This window comes from Oryctolagus cuniculus, chromosome 10 (assembly GCF_051225735.1).
Source record: "Oryctolagus cuniculus isolate XC-2025 breed Fujian yellow rabbit chromosome 10, ASM5122573v1, whole genome shotgun sequence".
Classification (NCBI taxonomy): domain Eukaryota; kingdom Metazoa; phylum Chordata; class Mammalia; order Lagomorpha; family Leporidae; genus Oryctolagus; species Oryctolagus cuniculus.
Window position 1 is genome coordinate 49,425,039 of NC_142876.1, and position 23,652 is coordinate 49,448,690.

The 23,652-nt window shown below is 37.5% G+C and overlaps 1 long non-coding RNA gene across 1 annotated transcript in view; it reads right to left on the reverse strand.

Moving 5' to 3' along the window:
- Positions 1–1,672: 1,672 nt before the first annotated feature.
- The window catches only part of LOC138843952 (uncharacterized), a 58,306-nt gene continuing 36,326 nt past the window's right edge, over positions 1,673–23,652 (reverse strand). Inside the window, exons 4-5 of the long non-coding RNA XR_011379194.2 lie at positions 4,192–4,327; positions 1,673–3,292 (exon numbers count right to left, since the gene is read on the reverse strand). This is a non-coding gene — a long non-coding RNA (uncharacterized LOC138843952). The remainder of the gene's footprint in view (positions 3,293–4,191; positions 4,328–23,652) is intronic.

Consider the following 23,652-nt stretch of genomic DNA (forward strand, 5'->3'; position numbering starts at 1 on the left):
AAATAGGAGATAGAGGGAATAAGGACTCAGTGATAGTTTATAAGGAAGTCTCCCACCACACAGAGCAGCAAGGAACTAGACAAGAACAAACACAGAAGAGAGAATAATCAGTGCCCCAAAGAAACAGTGTTGTACTTATTAGGTAAGTTAATAGTAATGAAGTTGGTTAAGAGCAAGTCCCTATGCATAAAAAGATGTTCTGAAGTAAACAGGCACACAAAGACAGCATGTCCAGTACATTCTTTTTTAAAACTTCAATGACAAAAAAAAAAAAAAGGGACTATATCAAGCAAATATGGCAAAATTTCATAATTGTGAATCTGGATAAAAACTGTGCGTATATTTTGGGGATGAATCTATTTATTTTCATGTCTAAATTTTCATATTAAAATATAAAAATAAACAGAATTATAAACCCTTAGCATTTACCAAGCAATATCTTCACTTTCTCCATCTTCACACATTGCAACAATTTTTCAAGTCCTGCTGTAGATGTTACTCTATTGTTTTCTTTATAGTTGTGGAAGATTTAAAACAGGAATGAGTTTTCCTTCATTGTACTTCTTCTTCATCCTAGATGTTTACACATTTCTTCTTCTTTGCTAAATATCCAGACTTACCCTACTGTATCTATATTCACTTCCTTTTCATTGAATTTGACAACTCATGAGTCATTTGAGTCTACAAAGTAAGTTTATTCTTTAATATGGAATATTTTCTTTTTTTAAAGATTTATTTATTTATTTGAAAGTCAGAGTTAAAAAGAGAGAGGAGAGGCAGAGAGAGAGAGGGTCTTCCATCTGCTGGTTCACTCCCCAGTTGACCGCAATGGCGAGAGCTGTGTCAATCTGAAGCCAGGAGCCAGGAGCTTCCTCCGGGTCTCCCACGTGGGTGCAGGGGCCCAAGGACTTGGGCCATCTTCTACTGCTTTCCCAGGCCAAAGCAGAGAGCTGGATCAGAAGTAGAGCAGCCAGGTTTCAAACCGGTACCCATATGGGATGCTGCCCTGCAGGCTAGGGCGTTAACCCACTGCGCCACAGCGCCAGCCCCATGGAATATTTTCTTTTTTTTTTTTTTTAATTTTTTTTTTTTATTTTTTGACAGGCAGAGTGGACAGTGAGAGAGAGAGAGACAGAGAGAAAGGTCTTCCTTTTGCCGTTGGTTCACCCTCCAATGGCCGCCGAGGCCGGCGCGCTGCGGCCGGCGCACCGCGCTGATCCGATGGCAGGAGCCAGGAGCCAGGTGCTTTTCCTGGTCTCCCATGGGGTGCAGGGCCCAAGCACCTGGGCCATCCTCCACTGCACTCCCTGGCCACAGCAGAGGGCTGGCCTGGAAGAGGGGCAACCGGGACAGAATCCGGCGCCCCAACCGGGACTAGAACCCGGTGTGCCGGCGCCGCAAGGCGGAGGATTAGCCTAGTGAGCCGCGGCGCCGGCCACCCCATGGAATATTTTCTTACATAATACTTTTGCATATTTCTTCTACATCATTTTCTCAGAATGTTCTTCAGAAAACCATGAGCGAATTCCCATGTTTGGGATCTGTTTTCTTTTTATTTATTAATTTATATAACAGTCAAGTGATGCTTAATAAAAGAATGTTTCCAGAAATGCAGCTATTGTGAGCAGCTCTCCCTTGTAGGAAATAATTTATCCACACAGATTGTGTCTTTTCACAATGTCAAACTTTATTAACAAACCTCACATTAACTTAGCTTTGACCTGTGTGAGTTCACTGAGTACATGATGACCAAGGTACTCCCCAGTTCATTCAGGTCACATTTGTAAGACAAAAATGCTCATGCAGCTTACAAAGAACATCAATCCTCTATTAATATTTATATATAATATTATTTAACATATAACACAATAAGAAAGAATAAAGTTAGTAAGTTGGTCAGAGACAGAGACAGAGATGGAGTGTCAGTCCTTGGAGAGGTCTAGATGTTGGGTCTTATCTTACAAGAAAGTCAGTGATGAATCCAGCAGAGCCCTTGGTGACCAATTCCTGAGTTACCAGAGACACAAGAGTTCCCATGAGACGTCTGAAGTGGAGAGTGGTGTGACTGGGTCCGGTGGGTCAGTCTTCTTACGGTCCAGATCCAACATGTGCTTGGTTGTATTTTAGTTTCTGTTAGTTGCACATGTGGGCTATGCTTGGTTATGCCCTGGTGGATACAGGTAGACATGATTTGTTGGTGTTTTTTTGTTTTGTTTTGTACCTTAAGACGTGGAGGCCTTGTTTATCTCCATTTTGACTCTTAACATGGAGTTAGTGTTGCTCTGCACAGCATGTCTAAGTGTTCCCATCATTGTGTGAACATAAATGGCATGGGGCAATCCTTCTATGTGGTCTCTTGATGCAGTTAAGAGAGTAAACACAATATGTATAAGGAGGATGCTGCCAGTGTAACACAGCATACTCTGTATAGTTAACTTTATTATATTTAAGTAGAAGGTGTACACTTTAAAATAGTCATAAAATATAGTAAGATAACAATGACACAGTTATCTATTACCACTGTTTAAGTTCTATCTGTTGTACATCATTGTGTGAGCTACACATTTATGACAGGAAGCACAGTAGGTTTGTTTGCACCAGCATCACTATACCTAAATACTGCAAATCTCTACAACTTATGATGGCTGCTATGTCTCTAAGAGTATGGAATTTTTCAGCTCCGTTATAATTTTATGGGGCCATTATTGTTTTTGTGGTCCACTGTCGACCAAAGCATCACTATGTGGAAAACACCTTGAATCATTTTCACTTCCGTTTTTCTGCTGCAGGATAGAGCAGCCTTTTCTAGGCAGCATCCTCATTCTTTATTTTGTAGATAACAGCTAGAAAATTATGTTTCTAGCTTTTTAATAAATTTTGTTATTGTTTCTAGCCATCTTTGCATTGTTTTATAACTCTTGGGTTACATGTTTTCATCTCTATTTTCTTACACCTACTCTTTTCTATGTTGTTGCGTATAATTTTATAGCATTTGAGTGAGTCCAAAGTGTTATACTGACTAAAGCTATAAACTTCCTCAGCCTCTTGACAATTATTTATCCACTCTTTTATTACCAGCCCTCCTCATATCCCCCCACATTGCTGTATTTGTTTTTTTTTAATACTTAAATGAAAGTTCCATATGAGTATCTATTCCCCTCTCTTGCCCCCCCCATACAAGGAACTAAATGATTTTGGCATCTTCCAACCTCCATGTGATTGTCATTAGTTTCCAATTTGAATTGAAGTTGGGGAGTTGGTTGACAGGTGGTATTTTCCATTATCAAGAAGCCTGCAGAATCCAAAGAAAGGATTAAGGCCACTGAGAAAGCTTTACCTTTCAGGGTTTCCTTCAGTATTTCTATGAATAAGAAAGATCAACAGCATGCCAGTCCCAGCATCCTAGAGCTGTCACCAAAAATCTCAACAAAACATTTCTCTGTTTTTAAAAGAAAATTCTGTCAAAATTTACTGTCACTCACCCTCTGCCTGGTAACAACCACCTAAGCCCATACCTTCTGTCATATCTACCCCCACATTCTACCCTTCAAAGGGCTGCCATTGACCATGCCAGAAAAGAGCCCTGATGCCTTGGGCAGATACTTTTCCCTTTTCAAAAATAAAAGACCTAGAGCACAGGCCTGTGTTTATCTGGAACTCAAGCCCAAGTTTTGTCTACTGCAAGTCACTGCCTACAGATTAATGAAAAGTTTTAGAACAAAGATCACATTTTGTTTTCTATTTCAAATGTGCCTAAACATTGTTAGAAAAATGATTACTCAAAATTTGCTTGAAAACTTGTCTGCATGAAAGATCAGTTGACTGAAGATCCTTGTTACTGCCAACAGCCTAGTGTTGGGACCCACACTGCAAATGGAAATGCTTACATCGGAATAATGGAGATCCCTATGTGGACAATAGGCGATTATAGCTCAGTATAAGAACATGAACCTCTGCCTTCATCTCTCTTTTGATACTATAGCAAAATGCCAGAGAATGGGTAATTTATAAGGAAAAGAAATTTGGCTCATGGTTCTGGAAGCTGGAAAGGCCATGTTCAAGGAGTCTTACCAGTAACAGTTATGTGCTGCACCATTATAGAGCAGAGGGCATCACTTGGGTGAGACAAAGAGAAATCAAGAGAAGATTGGGTTTTCTTTTACAACAAGCACACTCAATAGTGAAACTTACCTCTACAAAAATGACCTGAATCCATTCCTCAGAACAGAGCTTTCATTCTTAGTCACCTCTCCACCTCTCGAAGGTCCCACCTCTCAACATTTTTGCATTGGGGGTCAAGTTTCCAACATTTAACCTTTGGAGAACACTGTCACAAATAAAGCATCCATATCTTAGTAAATATTTTCAGCTTTTTACATCATCTGATCAGGATGAATCTGCTATATTTCACTATGTCTCACTCAAAGAGATAAATGGACAAGTGACTGAGAGGGATGTGCAGAGATAGTTGTATCCTGAGATTGAAAAAAGAAGTATGCATGGTCATCAGGTTGGATTTGAAGCTACTGCAGGGTACAGAAGGCCTTTCCTTTTGAGTGACTTGACTCATGAGAATCAAATCCATTGCTGGGCAAGAGAACTTTCTGCAATGTACAGAGCCATAAGCTGTATATAGTTATTACATAGTTGGAATGTACTAGAATGAGAAATAAAATTTTGTTTCATTTTAATTAATATTAATTTAAATAACTACTTGTATTGGCCAACAAAACAGTTCAAATCAAATCATTAACTTACTTTTACTCAACTTTCTTCCCTTAAACTGTAGCCTCCCAGTGAGCCCCAAGAGTTATTGGGAGCTTCTACTGCAGAGTCTGAAGTAAATTATTGTCTTTCCTTTTTTTTTTTTAAGATTTATTTATTTGAGAGGCAAAGTTACAAAGGGAGGGAGGGAGAGACAGAGTGAGAGGTCTTCCATCTGCTAGTTCACTCACCAGAGGGCTGCAAAGGCCAGAAATGGGCCAATCCGAAGCCAGGAGACAGGAGCTTCCTCCAGGTCTCCCACTTGGGTGAAGGGACCCAAGTACCCAGGCCATCCTCTGCCGCCTTCCCAGGCCATTAGCAGGTAGGTGGATCAGAAATGCAGCAGCTGGTACTCAACTCGGCATCCATATGGGATTCTGACACTGCAGGTGAAAGCTTAATCCACTACACCACAGTGCCGGCCCCAAATTAATGTCTTTTTAACAGTTTTTCTCTAAGACATATCACTCTAGGTCTTACAGCACCTTCTCTGTATCAAAGTCAAAACTGGAAAGTTAAAGGAAGCTTCTGCTTCTTCCCTCTGGGATTTCACTGTTTTGTTGTAAAATTGGGCCATATCTTATGGTCAGCTGTGAGTCAGCTGGAGGACTCAGGTACCCTATAAACTTACAAGATCTTTTGGAAAGAACTGGGATATTTGACCATGCTTTGTCTTTTCTTCTGCTCTGAAGTCCCTGGATTTCTATCCCATGATTGCAAAGGTTTTCCTCCTTCCTTATTAGAAAATGAGAGGATATATTCCTATTAAAAACAAATACGAAAACTCATGCTTTGTTTTTCAAACCTGTGAGGAGCATTGCTACTGAATATATTCAATTTCTAATGTTACTTTTTCTGTAAAGTAGTGCATTTTCACTGCCTCTTGTATTCCAGTTCTAGGCTCAAAAATTGCCTAATGGCATGTTTTATACATAGCATGTTCTTTAAAAAGGAATAATGGTGTTCATTCCACATCCGAATTAATTATTTTTCATCCTAGGAAAAACATTGATTTCTCCCAAAGAAAATACTGTACAGTAGTTGTTACATCACCATTTCACAGATGAAGACTCGAAGAAAGAAAGGAATGGAGACTAAAGGGAGAATAGAATTGTGTGGAGCCCTAGCTGCAATCAAAGTCAGATTTTTGAGGTCTCTGATTTTTCATTTCAACCTCAGACCTGTCGTCTCCCCATTTAAGGTCAGAATCATAAATCATTCCCAATTAACCAAGAACATATTTTACCTATGAAATCTGAACTCATATAAACAGACTACCCTATCTAAAGAAAAGTAAGACTGCATTTATTGCCACGTCAGGCTGTAAATTCCAACAAATATGTTGATTTATTCCATGAAAAGGAATCGGAAGTAGATATTTGTGGAACAAAGGAATTGTTATTTCCTCCCAACCTTGGTTTTGTCAGTTGGAAAGTATCGTAAGAACAAACCACTCCTTACATGGTTTACAATCATCCATACACAAATATGGCTGTTTTTCCTCCCCAAGTCTCTAACACCTATAGACCCAGACTAATCATAGCAAAGGTGGCTATTTGTCAAGCTGGGGGTGGTAGGGAGGGAGGCTTGTGTCTATTTAGGGAGTCTTTGGATTCATAAGGAAGAGAGGAAGTTGTTTGTTTCTTTTTTGAGAAACACCTTTGAAGATTTACACCAGAGGGAAATCTCAATTTTAAATATCCTGTCTGTGTTGTTCAACTGGCCCCAACCTATCGCTTTCTTTCTAAATACACTTATTCTCAGAAATCCATTCCATTTGTCATAATGCCTAAAATTTGGCCAAAAGAGAGTCGAATTTTAGTTAATAATAATTCTCTCTTAAGACTCCAATGTGTTTAGGAATATTATCAATCTTCTTCCATACCTTATCATGCTCTATTAGAGAAACTATATTTTAATTCTGGGGATGGTAGCTAATTACTATGTGCATTAAAGCATGCTTATCAAGCATACAAAATACATAGCTGAGAACATACAACATTGAATTCTACAGCATTTTGGATATGCAAACTTTTTGCTTCCATCCCAAAGATTGTAAATCAGTAGGGTTGTTTGGATGCAGGAATCTGCATTTCTTTTTTAAAGATTAATTTATTCATTTGAAAGAGAGTTAGAGAAAGGAAGAGACAGAGAGAGACAGAGACAAAGATCTTCCATCTGCTCACTTCCATGTGTTCATTCCCCAAACTGCCATAATGGCCTGAGCTAGATCATGGCTAAAATTAGGAGCCAGCAACTCCATTCTGTTCTCCCACATGAGTGGCAGTGCTCAAGTAACTGGTCTGTCTTTTATTGCTTTCCTAGGCATATTAGCAGGGAATTGGACTGAAAGTAGGGCAGTTGCGACTTGAAACAGTACTCATATAGGATGTTGGTGTCACAGCACCGGCCCATGGGAATCTGCATTTAAATGAGTACTTAAATCTAGGTAATTTTAACGCATGTTGTTCTATTCTTGGATATGAGTCCACCACAGATATGCACTGCACAGTCTGCACCTCTGACGCGTGCATGTGTATCACCTATTTTGCAAAGTCTTAGGAAATGTGACTACATGGCACCTTAGTGCTCATGAGGAAAGGACTTAAAAGGTAGATAACTATTCGGATATGACATAGTGCAAAAGGCATAATTTATGATTGCAAAATTTCACCAAGGTTTGGTTTTGCACCCATTAAAGCAACACTGCCTCCTTTTTTGTTTCTCTCTTCCTACTTTTCCTTCTCTTCCTCTTCTTTTTTCAAAACTCTGCTGTCATAGCATGCAACCTACTTTATATGATCTGGTTACATATGGATGATAATTTTTATGTTAGCTTAAGAATTCACCCATACATAATCTTTAATAATACTTCAAAGGCAACTTCTAAAATAAACAATCCAAACACCTCTCCCAAAAGATAAGAATTTAAAACTTAGACAAAGAAGTTAATGAGACAGACAAGAGAAAAATTTTTCCCAGAGAAAAATAAGCAACTCTATAGTTTCAAGAACCAGGATATAAGTTGATTATGTTACTCCTCAAAAAAATTACAGAGGTCAGAAGGAATATATTAGGAAATTATTGGCCATGTTCTAGAGTTTCCCAAGTTTTTATAGTTATTCTTTTAAATGTTTCAATTAAAGTGCTCCATATTTCCAAAGTGTAATATAAGGTGATAATCAAATAAGTACAAAAAAAATCCTAAAAGCAGTTATGAATAAAATGTGGATTATTCATCTACTCCTTTCCATTAGGACAATCATACTGTAAGGTCTATCCCTTTGCTACTTGAAGTGTGGACTTCAGCATAGGCATCACATGGAAGCTTATTAGAAACAAGGGGTTACAAGCCTTATCCCCAGAACAACAGAATCCAAATCTGCATTCCAATAGGATTTCTGATTACTGTATGCCAACAACATTTGAGAAACACCACTTTATCTCATATCAGGAACAAACTCTGGGGGAACTCAGAGTGGTGGATGCTCTGTAATGCTGATGACATTAACTATCTTGAGTCTGATTCTGAAAATATGCACAGATCTTATGGCTTTAGAATTGAATTTTCCTAAAGGAATTGATATCTAGGACTGCTAGTTTCTACAGAAAAATTACATGATTGTAGTTTCAATTCCGACTAAGGATCCTAAAAAAGCAAAACTAAGTACCTCAACTCAGTGGTTAACTCATAAGTGTAAAATGCCTTTTCCTATGCAGAGTAGGAAAAAGGGTTATACTAGCTGGAATTTTTAAAATACATGTTCATAAACACATCACATAATAAATAAATGTCTCAACCACCCTCTCCAGATGGTAAACCTAAATAGACTACATGATGGTTGGCCACTTTAAATGCAATTTCAGAGGGGGAAAAAATGGTCAATTGAGTATCCATGAGGCTCTTTAAATGTCTTTAGGGGTAACTAAATCCAGAAGCAAATTTTAATTTTTTATTTCACAACATTATACCTCAAACATCCCAAACAACCCTCAACAAAATGTATCATAAAAATTGTGCAACACATACAATAAATGGAAAAAGGAAATATAAGGTCTCATGTGTATTGTTACACTCTCTGTCACTAGTTGAAATCATCTGATTTCATACTGATATTTACTGATTTCTTACTGCTAGCTTTGCATTATTCCAATTAATGATGAACTCTCCTTTCTTCTATCATTTTTAAAGAATGTCATGCATTTTAATAGTCTCTTTTGTAAAATTTTGGTATTTCCTAAGTCACTAAGATATTTTAAGTAATGGGTTTCTCACATAGATAAAACTTGACCCTACGGAAATGCCATATGTTCAGCAGAGAAAGATTACTGCTAGTACTATTCTTTGAAAAAAATACAACTTAACTTAAACAGTATGTATATAATAAAGGGAGACAGATATTAGTGCTTTACCTTATATAATTTGAAACTGTCACTTATGCTACATAAATACAAACATAATTTGGTTGATTAAGGGTGTAAAGATAGCTGGACATAACTTGTTAACAGAAAGAAATATAATGATGTTTAGGACTATCGCTTTGTTGTTACTCCCTTTGTAAATATATAAACAGATGTATATCACTATGTGCAGTGTGTGTAGCATTCCTCAATGTCCATCAAGAAGTTTAACACTATCAAAGTATTCCAGTGATAATGAAACTCAATGCTCAAAGGACACTGAGAATATTATTCCATATAATGTATTATGCATCAATAGGTTCAGGCAGGCAAATCCAACCAGCCTCTCAGGCCTCGACAACAGAGTTAGTGAAAAGAATATTAACTATTTCAAGAAATATAAAAATGGAAAGAATAAAGGGAAACTAAAAGGAGTAAAAATACAGACCTCTCTTTTTATTTTACTTCCTTCTGGCCACATTTTCTACTCACCACGTGTACCACAAATCTGCCTACGGATTTTTCTGCTCTTTCTCTCCACTTTCAAAATTTCTTTCTTATCCTTCATTTGTTTCCACATATCACCCTATTACTGTTTTAAGTATTTATTTATTTTTTATTCATTTGCCATCTCAGTTCAATTCAAGATCAAAATTAAGAGTCAGGTGCTGTGGCTCAGCTGTTGAGCCGTCACTTGGTATGCCCACATCCCATATCAGAGTGCCCGGGTTCTAGTCCTGCCTCTACTTTTAGTGCAGCTACCTGAAGATGTGCAGCCTGGGAGGCAATAGATGATATCCCAAGTACTTAGGACCCTGCTGCCAAAGTGGGAGACACAGATGGAATTTCTGGTTCCTGCGTTTACTCAGACCCAGCTTCGGCTATTTTGGGACTTTGGGGAATAAACCAGCAGATGAAAAATCTCTTTTTCAAATAAAAAATAAACTTTTTTAAAAAAGATAAAAGGCAAATACATAATTATTGCTGCCATTCAGTCATAGATATTTTCTTATTAAATCATTCCTTTATTATAACTATATTCCAATGTCAATCCTAATTAATATGTGCACTATACATATTCCTTCTTATTTTCTACACGTAAAAACCATACTGTCAGCAATGACAGATTTTAAGGAAGATTTGCTGAGGTCTCTTTGCCCTGAAACAGTGTCTAGTTGTCATTTTAAGAGAGATTCACTGAGTCTATTATCAAGAAATAGTCACCATTTCCAATTTTTTAACATCCAAACTGCACCCTAATCTTTAAAATCCCTTTCCATAGATCTCTCTTGTATCATATTATATTGAACAGAGATATTCCAGGCAGTTTGAGATCCTTTTTCATCTTGTATGAGAAATAAAACAAACAATGTGTATTTATGTTTCCTGGGAGATATGCACTTCATCCCTCATGCACCGTATGAAAAATGAGCTCTTATCAGCAGGCAGATGAACAGAAACCAGGCAAATTTAATTTCAGGCAAATGTAAGGAAATTTGCATAGATGTGTTGAAATGGTAATACCAAAGAGGTTGCAGCAGTACTGACAGAGATTTTTCCAACTTCATTTTTCTACCTAGCAAGGTAGATCATCAGTCCTGGTTGAGTTAAGAAATACTACATGCTCAATCGCTTTAATGCGTTGACTTAAAAAAAAAAGAGAGACCTTGGTCTGAATATACGGTATTTTCTATAAAATTAATCTCCTCCCATGATTGTGAAGATATGTCAGTGATTTGATTTTCTCTTTCTTGTGCTAGCTCCTATCAAAACCACACATTCAGAACATCTCTTGCTATTTTCCTGCTTCCTCTGTAACTGAATGTGTGCTCAGAAGGAGTCTCCTGACGTCTGTCACGTCACAATCACTGTGCACACATGTCTGCTCATCCTCTTACTGTTTCTGTTTACATAAAGACAAGAGTCTCATTTATCAAAAAATAGTGTAGGGAAGTATCATCAAAACTTAGAAACATCAAATTTTAATAAAATATTCACCTGGAAGGCTATGGAAATTTTGTAAAATAAATTGGATGCCTGGTATTCTTGTTCTTTTGTATTTTGTTTTTGTAAAAAGTCATAATATTTTAGAGAAAAGTGGCCCCAAATAAAAGAGCACCATATGGTACATACACAAGTGTTTATACACGCAAACATACAACTACACACGAATGTCAGTATGTGTAATTCATTTCCAGGTGAGTACAGATAGGATGAAGCAGAAATCTTTTCTGCTCCTTTGGCCTCTTGGTTAGGACCTCAGCTCATCATCTTGTACTCCCTGTCTCCTGAGCCCTTGCCCCCTCTCCTCTCTTGCCTCTCCTCAGGGTAAACCAAGGAACTGAACATGGCAACCCCACAACAGCCCTATAAAGCAGTCCCTGACTTGCAAGTAATGTCACAAGAATCATGGGAAAATTTCACAAAAAATACAACTAACTCTCCCCCTTCACTGCCACACAATGGTATGGTCAGCAGTTTTTTTTTCTTATAATAAGCAAACAACAACAAACTCAACCCATACATATTGGTTAGAGAGAAAGAAATTCAATGGTCTATTATTTGTTTCAACAAACTTTTACAAGCTAGTCCTGAAATTATATACTGAGCCTAAATTATATTTGAAATGCATTTGCTTATATAGTTTAGAACAAATGACTTCCAGATAAGAGTCAAAACTCAAAAATAGATCCTAAAATTCAGAACTCTTTTGTTGGCTTATGAAATTTGTAGGCTAAGACAAAATGAATATCCAAAATCTGCAAAAGGCATAAATTTTTCATCTCTTTACTCCTTTGAGAGTGCTCATCACGGATGCTGTGGAATTACTGTCAGTTCTGAAAATAACCAAATATTCTATTTCCTTTAGGAAACCTCAGTAGGTAAGAAGAAACACAGTTTCCTTCATGTGACACGGCATAAAGTTCAAAATAAAAGTTTGGAGCTAAACTCATTAGCTGAATCAGTTTGGGCCTGATTGAAGTGAATCCTTTGCCTTTCCTCTGTTCATACACTCCTTTCTGTTTTAGATTTCTGTTTCTTGTATTACCAGATGCATGGTCTCCTTCTGCCTTGGGAAAGAGAAATATAGAAAGAGTACATATGCTTTATTCTTTCACAGAATGTTCTTTTTCAAAAACAGAAGATAGCACAGAATATAAGATAATTTCAGATTCACTTTTTTGTGTGAGAAATTCATCCCAATTTAAGCTCAGTGAATGTATGAGGCAGTTCATCAATATAGAGAGCATGTGATATAGAAGTTAAAAGACAAGAATTTTGTTTTTGGGAAAATCAGAGTTTAAAGTTCAACTTCAAATGCCTACCAACAAGTAACGAGCTATCTGAGCTCCAATTTCTCCTCTGTCAAATGGTAATAATGCCTAGGTTTCAAGGATGTTGGGAGGGTCAGGAATAATGTATACAAAGTCAACTACACAGTCTTTGATACATAATAGGTGGTCACTGTAAGACATGTTACTGTTACAGATATTATTGGAACAAACAGAATTCACAAATCTGTGCTCAGATTTACACAGCTCTCTCTACCAGGACCTATATCCAAGGACATCAGGATATATATACAGTTACTGATAGTTATCTATATTTTGCTTCTAAGAAGCAGTCTTGCATTGTTATTATTTCAGACATGAATTGGAATTTGAAGTCACAGCTATGAAACAAATAGGCACTAATCAACTGCTAGGACATGAAACAAATCTTTGACAAATCTGTCCCCCATCCCCACTGTTTTCTCATCACTGGGGGTCCCAATCATACCCATTCTGGAAGTTCTGGTTCAAACCTTATCTATTCTTTGAAGCCTGGTGGAGATTCCCTCCTCTTTTATAACGGTCCTGATAATACAGTTGTACATTTTAAAGTGATTATTAATAAATAAGTACAAATCCATCATACCTGAGGTGAAAGAAATCTGGACATCACTTTCATCTTCGATCTTAGTTGCAACTCATTTGAAAGACCACCATGTGCTGCTTTGTCCGGTCTATTCCCTCTGTCACCCCTTCAGTACCTTTCATTACCTCACACTGTTACTTGCCTCATGGAAAGCTTCTCAGTTGGTTTTCTTGCCCATGATCCTACATCTAAGGAATGTTTCTTCTTCTGTTACCAGAATGCTCTTTCAAAGCATTAATCTCATAATATCACCATCTTTGTACATTTTTTGCCTCTCCCTAATGAAATGACAAATATGAGGCAGATGGCACATCTGGGCACTAGATGCTCATTCTCCTGGATTTGCAGCCCAGCTCCACTCCTTGGTGGCTTTGTGCCTGTCTCTGTCCATTTTGTATTGCTGTCACAAAACACTGGAGGCAAAGTACTTTGTAAAGAAAGAGGTTTCCTTAGCTCATAGTTCTGGAGATTCAAGAGCATGGCACTGGCATCTGCGTGTCTGTGGTGAAGGCCCCGATGCAGATGGAATCACAGCAGTTGGAGCACAAACTTAAGAGGGAGAGAGAGATCAAATGGAGAAACACGAAGATACCAGAGGCTCACTCTTTTTATATCAACATATTCTTGAGGGGCAGAATCCACTCCTACCAGATCTGATACACTCCCACGCGATAGCACTCATCTATTCACAAGGGTGGAGCACACGTGTCCTAATTATCTTCCACAAGACTTCAGCATCACCACACTGGGGACTAAGACTCTAGCACATGAATCTATATCCAACACAGCAGTGACTTAGGCCCTTACCCAACTCCTTTAGTTTCAACTTCACTTCTCTAAAATGAGGATTGGGGGTAGCATGAGATGCAACATTGAATTTATGGTGGTAAGTTGAGGATCTCCCACAGAAAAATCACTTGGTGAGTAGTCACAATGTTATTCATGATATAGCCTCATTTCCTACTACTTCCCCTTCTATTCCAGATATCAAAGGTCCTCTGACTTCTTCACCTCAAGACACACTATTTCATCTTTGCTCATTTTATTCATAATAGTAATAACAGTAGCATGAACAGGTATGACTCAGTACCAACAATTTTAGACATGGAAAATATAATTTCTTTTATTATAACTAACTCTGCTGTTCCATGTTGAGCTCCATTCTCTAGGCAGTAAACTTATTATCAATCGATTCAGGAATCCATCTCCCATTTACCAAATCCTTGGGACTGACTAAGTTCTGAGCTACTCTTATAGCACCAGGGTTCTTGGAAGAGGCAGTTGCTCACTGTTGCTACCTGTTGATAATGGAGCTGTTTGTGTCTAGCCTTTAGCCATCCATCAGCAGAACTGGGAACTCTCACTGTCATTCTCACTCCCCTCATGGCATGCAAGTGTTTGTTCTGCTACTTCTGGTTTGCATCATTCTAAAACTTTGAGACACTCTGACATTTCTGCTTAAATTTCCCTAATGGTTGATTTCTTCTCTGGAGTCCTATGGTCTCCCTCAATGCAATCCTGTCCACACGTGGATCAAAGGTTCTTTGCAGAAGCTCGGTCTTGCCTTGTTACCCTAAACTTGGTATCACTTTCTGAAGGGGTTTAGGTAATGCAGTGTTGCTTCTGAGGAACACACCAGCTGACTCTCCATGAATCTTCCTTCTCAGTTTCATCTGGTCTGCTTTCCCTGAGTTTTTCATAAGAGCTTTAGTCCTCTGATGTCTATTCATTTTACAGTCAAAAGTTGCCTGTTTTTTTCTTTCCACAGCTTTGGCTTTAACAAAAGCTTTCAGTAGTGGAATCAGGAGCCTAGCTCTTCTAATTGGGAATAGTAAAGTGATAATAAGCAATATTGGAAGAAAAAATATTGCTTACATTTCAAAATATTGTCACAGTGCAGTAGTAAAAATAGCTAACATTTATGGGTGAATTCGACAGATACATCCTCACACAATTTACAGTCTAGATCAATCAGGGTCCCAGCAGGAAACAGATGGTACACTCAAATTAGGATACTTTGAGTGGGGTTTAATAGAGAGTATTTGCAAATGTGTGGGCAGTGTGGATAAACTAAAAATGATAATGCAGCCCCCTGGGGCTAGTGATAAGGTGAGAAGAGCTAACATCCCTAGACCTGAAGGGACAAAGAAAAGGGACATTAACTGGAAGCCACAAGTTAAGGACATCTGCCATCTGAGCGAGACATAGAGATCAAGTGTTTAGCTTAGCCATTAAGCACCCACATTTCACATTGGAGTACTGGGGTTCAATATCTGTCTGTTGCTCCTGACTCCAGTTTCCTGCTAATTCTGACCCTGAGAGGTTGATGATGGTTTAAGTAATTGAGTTCCTGCCATGCTCGTAGGAGGCCTGAATTGAATCCCCAGCTCCTGGCTATAGCGTTAGTCCAGCCCTAGCAGTTGTCAACATTGGAGGAATGATCCAGCAGATAGAATTTATCTCTCTCTCTTTCTCTCTCTCTTTCACACACACACACACACACACACACACACACAAAATTTTAATTAAAATCATAATAATTAGGAGACACAACCATCAAAGGAAACTCACAAGGGGGAAGCCTGTGGACTACATACCATAACCTTGGGCTCACCAGCAAGAAATTAGAGCAACGGAAAGCTCTGAATATGTAGCTCATACAGGTCAATTTTGAGGCATAAAGAACAAGATAAAGCAGCTCCGCAGGCTCAAATGGAAGATATAAACAGTGGATGGTCTATGGGAGAACTCCTAGGATTCTTCAAAGTTCAATTCTACCTTAGTCAGCTTGGGCTCCCATAATAAAATAGCAGAGGCTGGGCGGTGGAACCAATACAATTTTATTTCCTCACACTTCTGGAGGCTGGAAGCTCAAGATCAAAGCATCAGGAGGCTCTGGTTCCAGGGAAGACTCTCTCTCCAGTCTGCAGACTGCCACCTCTCTGCTGTATGCTCGCAAGGTCTTGCTCAGTGCATGCACATGGAAAGGAAAACCTCTCTTTCTCTCTTCATGAGATCACTAATCCCATTATGAGGATCTTATCCTCATGATCTCATTTCACCCTAACTACCCTTCGAAGGACCCATATCTAAAATACAGTCACACTGGGAGTTAAGAGTTTAAACACAGGAGTTTTTTTTTTTAGGGTACACAAAAATTAGGTTGATAACAAACTCAGTGCTTTCTCTGTGAAGCCTTTCCCATGTAATAGAAGAGAGCTTTTGTAGATTTTACTTTTTTATTTTCATTAATATAAAGAGAACAGATGTCATAGCTACAATTCTAAGAATACAATAACTCTCCCCTTTTCTTTAAATTCTTGCTGCAATGATTTATATATACCTGAGTGCAGGACATACAAACACTGTATTATATTATGAATATAATCTTTCTCTTTCACTGGATTGACACTGTCATTAGAATCAAAAGGGAAAAAATAAGTTCTTTCTTCTTTCTTTTCTTTTCTGACACCAAACACAAAGTCTAAAATATACAGTTTTCTGGCTGAGTGAACATATAGATGAATGAATGAATTTTCTCCTTTACAGAGCATCAAATTCCCTATAGGACAGTCAATTCATTATAAATATAGTAAATATTGATACCTTCTTTCTTTTCCTGCTAAAAATATATGTTGTTTGCGGCCTGTTTTGTGGAGCGGCAGGCAGAGCCACTGCCTCAACATTGGTATCCATACGGATATCGATTCGTGATCTGGCTACTCCACTTCCAATCCAGCTACCTGATAATGGCCTGAGAAAAGCAGTATAGATGATTCAAGTATTTGGGCCCTTGCCACCCACATGATAGACCCAGAAGTAGCTCCTGGCTCCTGGCTTCTGCTTGGTGTAGTCCTTATCATTGCAGCCATATGGGGAGTGAACCAACAGATGGAAGATTCTCTCTCTCACTCTCTCTCTCTCTCTCTCTCTCTCTGCCCTCTCTTGTAATTCTGACTTTCAAAATAAATTTAAAATTACATGTATGTGTGTTGTTAAATCATTGCACACTATAGGTAAAATCCTCAGCATTTTTCAAAACAACTGATTTGCAAGCCGGCGCCGTGGCTCAATAGGCTAATCCTCCACCTTGCGGCACCGGCACACCGGGTTCTAGTCCCGGTCGGGGCGCCGGATTCTGTCCCGGTTGCCCCTCTTCCAGGCCAGCTCTCTGCTATGGCCAGGGAGTGCAGTGGAGGATGGCCCAGGTGCTTGGGCCCTGCACCCCATGGGAGACCAGGAAAAGCACCTGGATCCTGGCTCCTGCCATCGGATCAGCGCGGTGCGCCGGCTGCAGCGGCGGCCATTGGAGGGTGAACCAACGGCAAAGGAAGACCTTTCTCTCTCTGTCTCTCTCTCACTGTCCACTCTGCCTGTCAAAAATTTAAAAAAAATAATAAATAAATAAAAATAAATAAATTAATTAAAAAAACAACTGATTTGCTCTGATATTGTGAATTTTAGGCATAGCAAGAGAAACAGGAGGGAAGTTTGCGACAGAGTGATAAAATATATACTGTGTGTACTTGAGACTAAGTATGTCTCTGAAATTCACTAACCTGTCAATATAGAGTTCACATTCAAGTACAAATGTTAACATGAAGTCAGCAGGAAACATATACACAATTACATCTAGAAATATAATGCAATGTAATGGATTTTTGCCAAGATAAAGTTTTCTGCTTTTGAACAAACCAAACATATGTAGATAAGCTCTGATTAACATTTAATTGTTTATCTTATACAAAAGTACAAATACAGCTGTACAGTCTGTGTACTGCACAAAGCACTTAAGTGGGAGAGCTCCCATGCAAAATTTGGGCTCTGACATGGGGTTGTATACACCTGAAAGATGGGTACATTTTTCTTTACAGAAGAGTATAATTCACAATCCCAGAGGGGTTCACCCAGCTGGGGTACCTGTTCCAACCTAATGTGAGCCCTGTGTATGCCAAGCCAGCAGCAGCTAAGATCTGCAGCTCACCTCAAATTCTATGGATACAAATAAGTTCCCCTAATAATATTATCTTCCACATGTTTTGCTTACACACAAATTTTTTAATCTTTAGTATTAAATTGAAATTTTGAGTAAGGTGTAGGAATGATGAAAATCTTAGGCTATAGTTATTAAATATTTGTATACTAAATACTACTAATTTATCATAGATACTTCCCCCATATTAACCACAGAGCATATGGGAAATGTGGCAATGTTATTTATTAGATACACTATATTATAAGTCTACTGAAGAGCCAAAATGATTTGTATTTGGGGAACACAAAACAAAAGAACAAGCAACAAAAACGATTGAGGTGGGTCCAGATGCTAAGAGAAAAATGTAAAAAAAAAAAAAAATTAGCAAGTGATATAATAGTAAAACTAATTTGCAATCCTTTCAGATTCTTAACAACCCACTAGGAGAAGCCACAAGAAAACTTGCCATATTTCCTAGAAGAGTGAGAGAAATAGCTGATGAGTATTTATTTAATATTTATGATAGGTGTAGTTCAAGTAAAATGGAATTAATTATAGCATTATTATAGAAGAAAAATAAAAGAAGATGAGGAAGAAAGGCTAAATGGAAAAGAGAGACAACATCTAGGCCAAAGAATTAAACATGGACACAAGCAACTTGAGTATAGGTAAAATAAAAAGTTTGAGCACCACATCCAAAGGCTCTGATGCAGAAACCACTGAGTTCCAAAAAGTATCCCAAAGGAAAAGAATAAATGGCAAAGAGTTGAAATACCTGAACAGAGTCAGAAGAGCAAAGAGGAAGAGGAGTTGCTCCGAAGATGCAGAATGCTTAACTCTCTCAGGAAAAGCATAAGGAATGGCCCAGAAGGAAAACATTTAAAGAGAAGCTTCAGAAGTTTCCAAAGGAAATAAAAGTATAACATTAGGGTAAGTTAAGATTATATTTCATCATTTCACAGCTACAAATATCTTCCCTGAGTTTCTAATTTCTCTACATTTAGAGTTCTCTACTGAGGAGAAAAGTATACTGGTGATATTAAAGATGATTTTTTCTTAAAAACAGAAAGGAAACAAGAAATACACAAAGATACACATAAGGAGTGCACTACTGAAGTACTATCACAGTAGTAGGTGGTCTAAATTCGATTGTGAACCCTAGAAATTTCTCCAACAAAAAATTTTTAAAAGCTATACAGCCCCTCACACATTTTAAAGTTGACACATCTTTAAGTAACTGCAAAGGATGTAATTTCTGATGAGTTGTAAATATTGACTAGTTGTAATAAAATTGTACATAACTACTTTACACTTATTCAGTGGAATATTACCAAAGAAATTTGGTACTCTCCATCATTCACTAAAAAACACATGAACAAACTGTCTTTATATCATTTATTGTTCTCCTTCAGCTCATATTTGCACTTTTTTCCTTGAAGAAGTTTATCTCAATATGTCCTTTTGTTGGCAAAAGGACCATAACACTCTGAACATTTTAGTTAAATTAATATTTTAATAATATGACTATTATTAATCCAACACAAATACATTTTATGTTTTGATCAACAATTAGTAAACACACAAAGTAAAATATTAGCAGAAATACCTATCTTAGTAAGAGAGATGAAGCTTTCTAATTTAGTTCATGTATTGATGAATACATATAATTACCAGTAGAATAAAATAGGTTAATCTATTCATTTTCTTTTATATAAAGTAAGCATTCAATAAGCTTTTTTAAATAAATAGCTGACAATAGAAGCTTTTCTTTTCCATAGTGATGCTACTCAATTATTTAAATTAATCCCCTAGTTTATATAAATGTTACATTTTAAAATAAAAAGTAACAATCAAGCATCAACCTGGTTAAGTTCTTCCTTACATCATCAGAAATGTTTTGGAAGTTACTTATCTGGCAAAGGATTTATTGTCAGTCTCTTCATTAGACACTTTTACTTTCTAATACTAGCAGCATTTGGAATTGTCTCTTAGAACTCCTACCCTAGAGCAATGCACCACATTGAGATCTTGCACTGGAGAGGGAAAAGTCTTGCCTTTCAAAGTGGGAGAAGAAACAAGGAGAAAGAGGAGGTGGGGATTCAGAACCAGTAGGACATCTCAACCCCCAGAATGATTCTAGGAAAACTACAAATGAAATCAACTTCCTTAGACAGATGCCCATGGGAGTCCTCATGGAACCACAAGGATAGTCATGCTCTGTTTCATACAATGCTGTCCTTAACCTATATCTTTTGAACACATTAGGTGACACGAACCCTTCCAGTTTATAATGGAGCTATGAATATTAATGACTAAAACCTTTCCCATTTACAATGGATCTGCAGATATTCATCTAAAAAGCATTTTACCAGGTTACTTCAGCATTCAGTTACCTTCCACTCTCTTCAGTACGTAAGATACAAACGTATAAACCATGCATCTATCTAAATGTGACCCTTGGCCCTTTTGAATCTGCCCCCTCACCTTAATTTCATTCCTAGCAATCTAAAATAAGCAGCCTCTTTTTCAAAAACTCCATTCTTCCCACTTAATGTGCCTAAAGGACTCAGTTGCAGATCTCGTTTTAGCTCATGCTTCTTCTTAAGCCTGGAATGCCTCATCTGCCAGCATTGCCCTATCCAAAAGTAGTAATCTCCTTATAGCCCTTCTCCCACTAAATTTCATTTCCCCTTCCTATTTCAGGCACAACCAATCTCTATATTCTGATTAACTTACATGTGCAACATGAATGTAAATATCTGACTCTTTTATATGCGGGGTGGAAAAATTAATAAATTCTGTTAAGGGTGTCCCACCTCACCATTCCTTTTCAACACTGTGCTGCAAGTTCTATGACAAGAAAGAAAAATAAAACATATGCAGATTGAGAAAGAAATATTAAAACTGTCTTTGCACACAACTGACAACTACCTATGTAGAAAAGTAAAAAATAATCAATAAAAAGACTCCTGGAACTAATAAATGATTATAGCAAGATTAAAGGATAGACAAAAGTCAATCATTTTCTTAGATATCAAAAATAAACAAATTAATTTTGAAATTAAACATAATACCATTTATATAAGTGCCCCTAAAAGTGAAATAATTAAGTATAAATTTATGAGAATTCATACATGATCTATACAAAGAAATAGAATTATGATGAAAAATATTCTGGATTCTGGCTTTGGTCTGATTCATCCTTGGCCATCGTGGCTATTTGGGGAATGAATCAGCTGATGGAAAGAACTAAACAAATACATTCCATGTTCATGAATAAGCAAGATTTAATAATGTCAAGATGTCAGTTCTACCCAATGGGATTTATAGATTCAATGCAATCCCAATCAAATCATAGCACATTATTTTGTGAAGGTTCACAAAATTACTCTATGATTTATGTGGAAATGTGAAAGACACAGAAAAACTAACACAATTTTGAAACAGAATGAAGTTGGAAAACTGATATTACCTGACTTCAAGACTTACTAAACAAGGCAGATGCATTTTCAAGAAAAGCCTCTTCAAATGCTATTTTACTAACATCCTTTACTAAAGCAAAACAATACAATGGAGTAAAGTCAGTCTTTTCAAACAAATGGTATTTCAATAACTGTATATACATATACAAGCACAAAAATAAATCTAGATGCCTATCTTATAGCCTTCACAGAAAGTACCTTAAAATGATTCATGATTATAAATATAATACACAAAAACTGGGGTTGGCACTGTGACATAGGAATTAAGCCACCACTTGCAGTTCCAGCATTCCATATAGGGGACAGTTGGAGTCCCAGCTGCTCCATTTCTGATCCACCTCTCTGCTTATGTGCCTTGGGGAGCAGTGGAAGATGGCCTGGCCCCAACACTCATGTGGGAGCCCTGGAAGAAGCTCTTGGATTCTGGCTTTGGTCTGATTCATCCCTGGCCATTGTGGCTGTTTGGGGAATGAATCAGCTGATGGAAGATCTCTCTTTCTCTCTTTGTCTCTCCCTCTATCTCTGTAACTCTGCGCTTCAAATAAATCAAATGAATCTCAAAAACAACACACAAAACCATAAAACTCCTGAAGGATAACATAAGAAAAAAAAAAAAAGAAGGCAACATAGGAGAAACCCCAGACATCCATGGATGTGGTAAAGAATTTTTAGACAAAACATCAAAGGCACGATACATGAAAGAAACAACTGAACTGGACTTCATTAAAATTAAAAGCTTCTGCTCTGCAAAAGACAATGTCAAGAGAATTGGAGACAAGGCCCAGACTGTTGTAAATATTTGCAAAAGATATAACTGATAAAAGACTGTTATCCAAAATAAAGAATTCTTAAAAGTCAACAATAGGAAAATGAAGATCCTGGTTGAAAAAAGGGCCAAAGACTTTATCAGACAAATCACCAAAGAATATATAATGATGGCTGTAAAGAATATGGAAAGATACTCCACTTTATGTGCCATTAGAAAGTTTAAAATTTAAACAGTGAGATATCACTGCACATCTATTACAATGACCAATATTCAGATTACTGATAACACCAAAGATGTAGCATAGATGTAGCATGAGGAGAACTCTCAGTCATTTCTCATACAAATGTAAAATAGTGCAATCACTTTGGAAAACAGTTTACAATTCTTACAAAACTAAGCATGCTCAACATAAAATCCAACAGTTGCATCCCTTGATATCCACTTAATGGAATTTGAAATCTATGTGCACACAAAACCCTGAATTGTGGAATCTCTATACAATGGAATGTAATCAGTTCTTAAAATAACTGAGCCATAAAAGGACATGGAGGAGCTTCCATTGTAAGTTAAAGAAGCCAATCAGAAAAGGCTCTGTTCTATAGAGTCTACATGTGACATTCTGAAAAATAAAAACTGGGAAGAGGATAGGAATAGGAAGGATGAATATAGAACATTGGAGAAACCCTGCAAGATATCGGCACCGGCAAAGACTTCTTGGAAAAGACCCAGGAGGCACAGGCAGTCAAAGTCAAAATTAAGAACTGGTATTGCATCAAATTGAGAAGTTTCTGTACAGCAAAAGAAACAGGAAAGTGAAAAGGCAACCAACAGAATGGGAAATAATATTTGCAAACTATGAAACAAATAAAGGATTAATAACCAGAATCTATAAAGAGATCAAGAAACTCCACAACAACAAAACAAACAACCCACTTAAGAGATGGACCAAGGATCTCAATAGATATTTTTCAAAAGAGGAAATCCAAATGGCCAACAGACACAGGAAAAAATGTTCAGGATCACTAACCATCAGGGAAATGCAAATCAAAACTACAATGAGGTTTCACCTCACCCCGGTTAGAATGGCTCAAATACAGAAATCTACAAACAACAGATGCTGGCGAGGATGTGGGGAAAAAGGAACACTAATCCACTGTTGGTGGGAATGCAAACTGGTAAAGCCACTATGGAAGTCAGTCTGGAGGTTCCTCAGAAACTTGAATAGAACACTACCATAAAACCCAGCCATCCCACTCCTTGGAATTTACCCAAAGAAAACTAAATTGGCAAACAAAAAAGCTGTCTGCACCTTAATGTTTATTGCAGCTCAGTTCACACTAGCT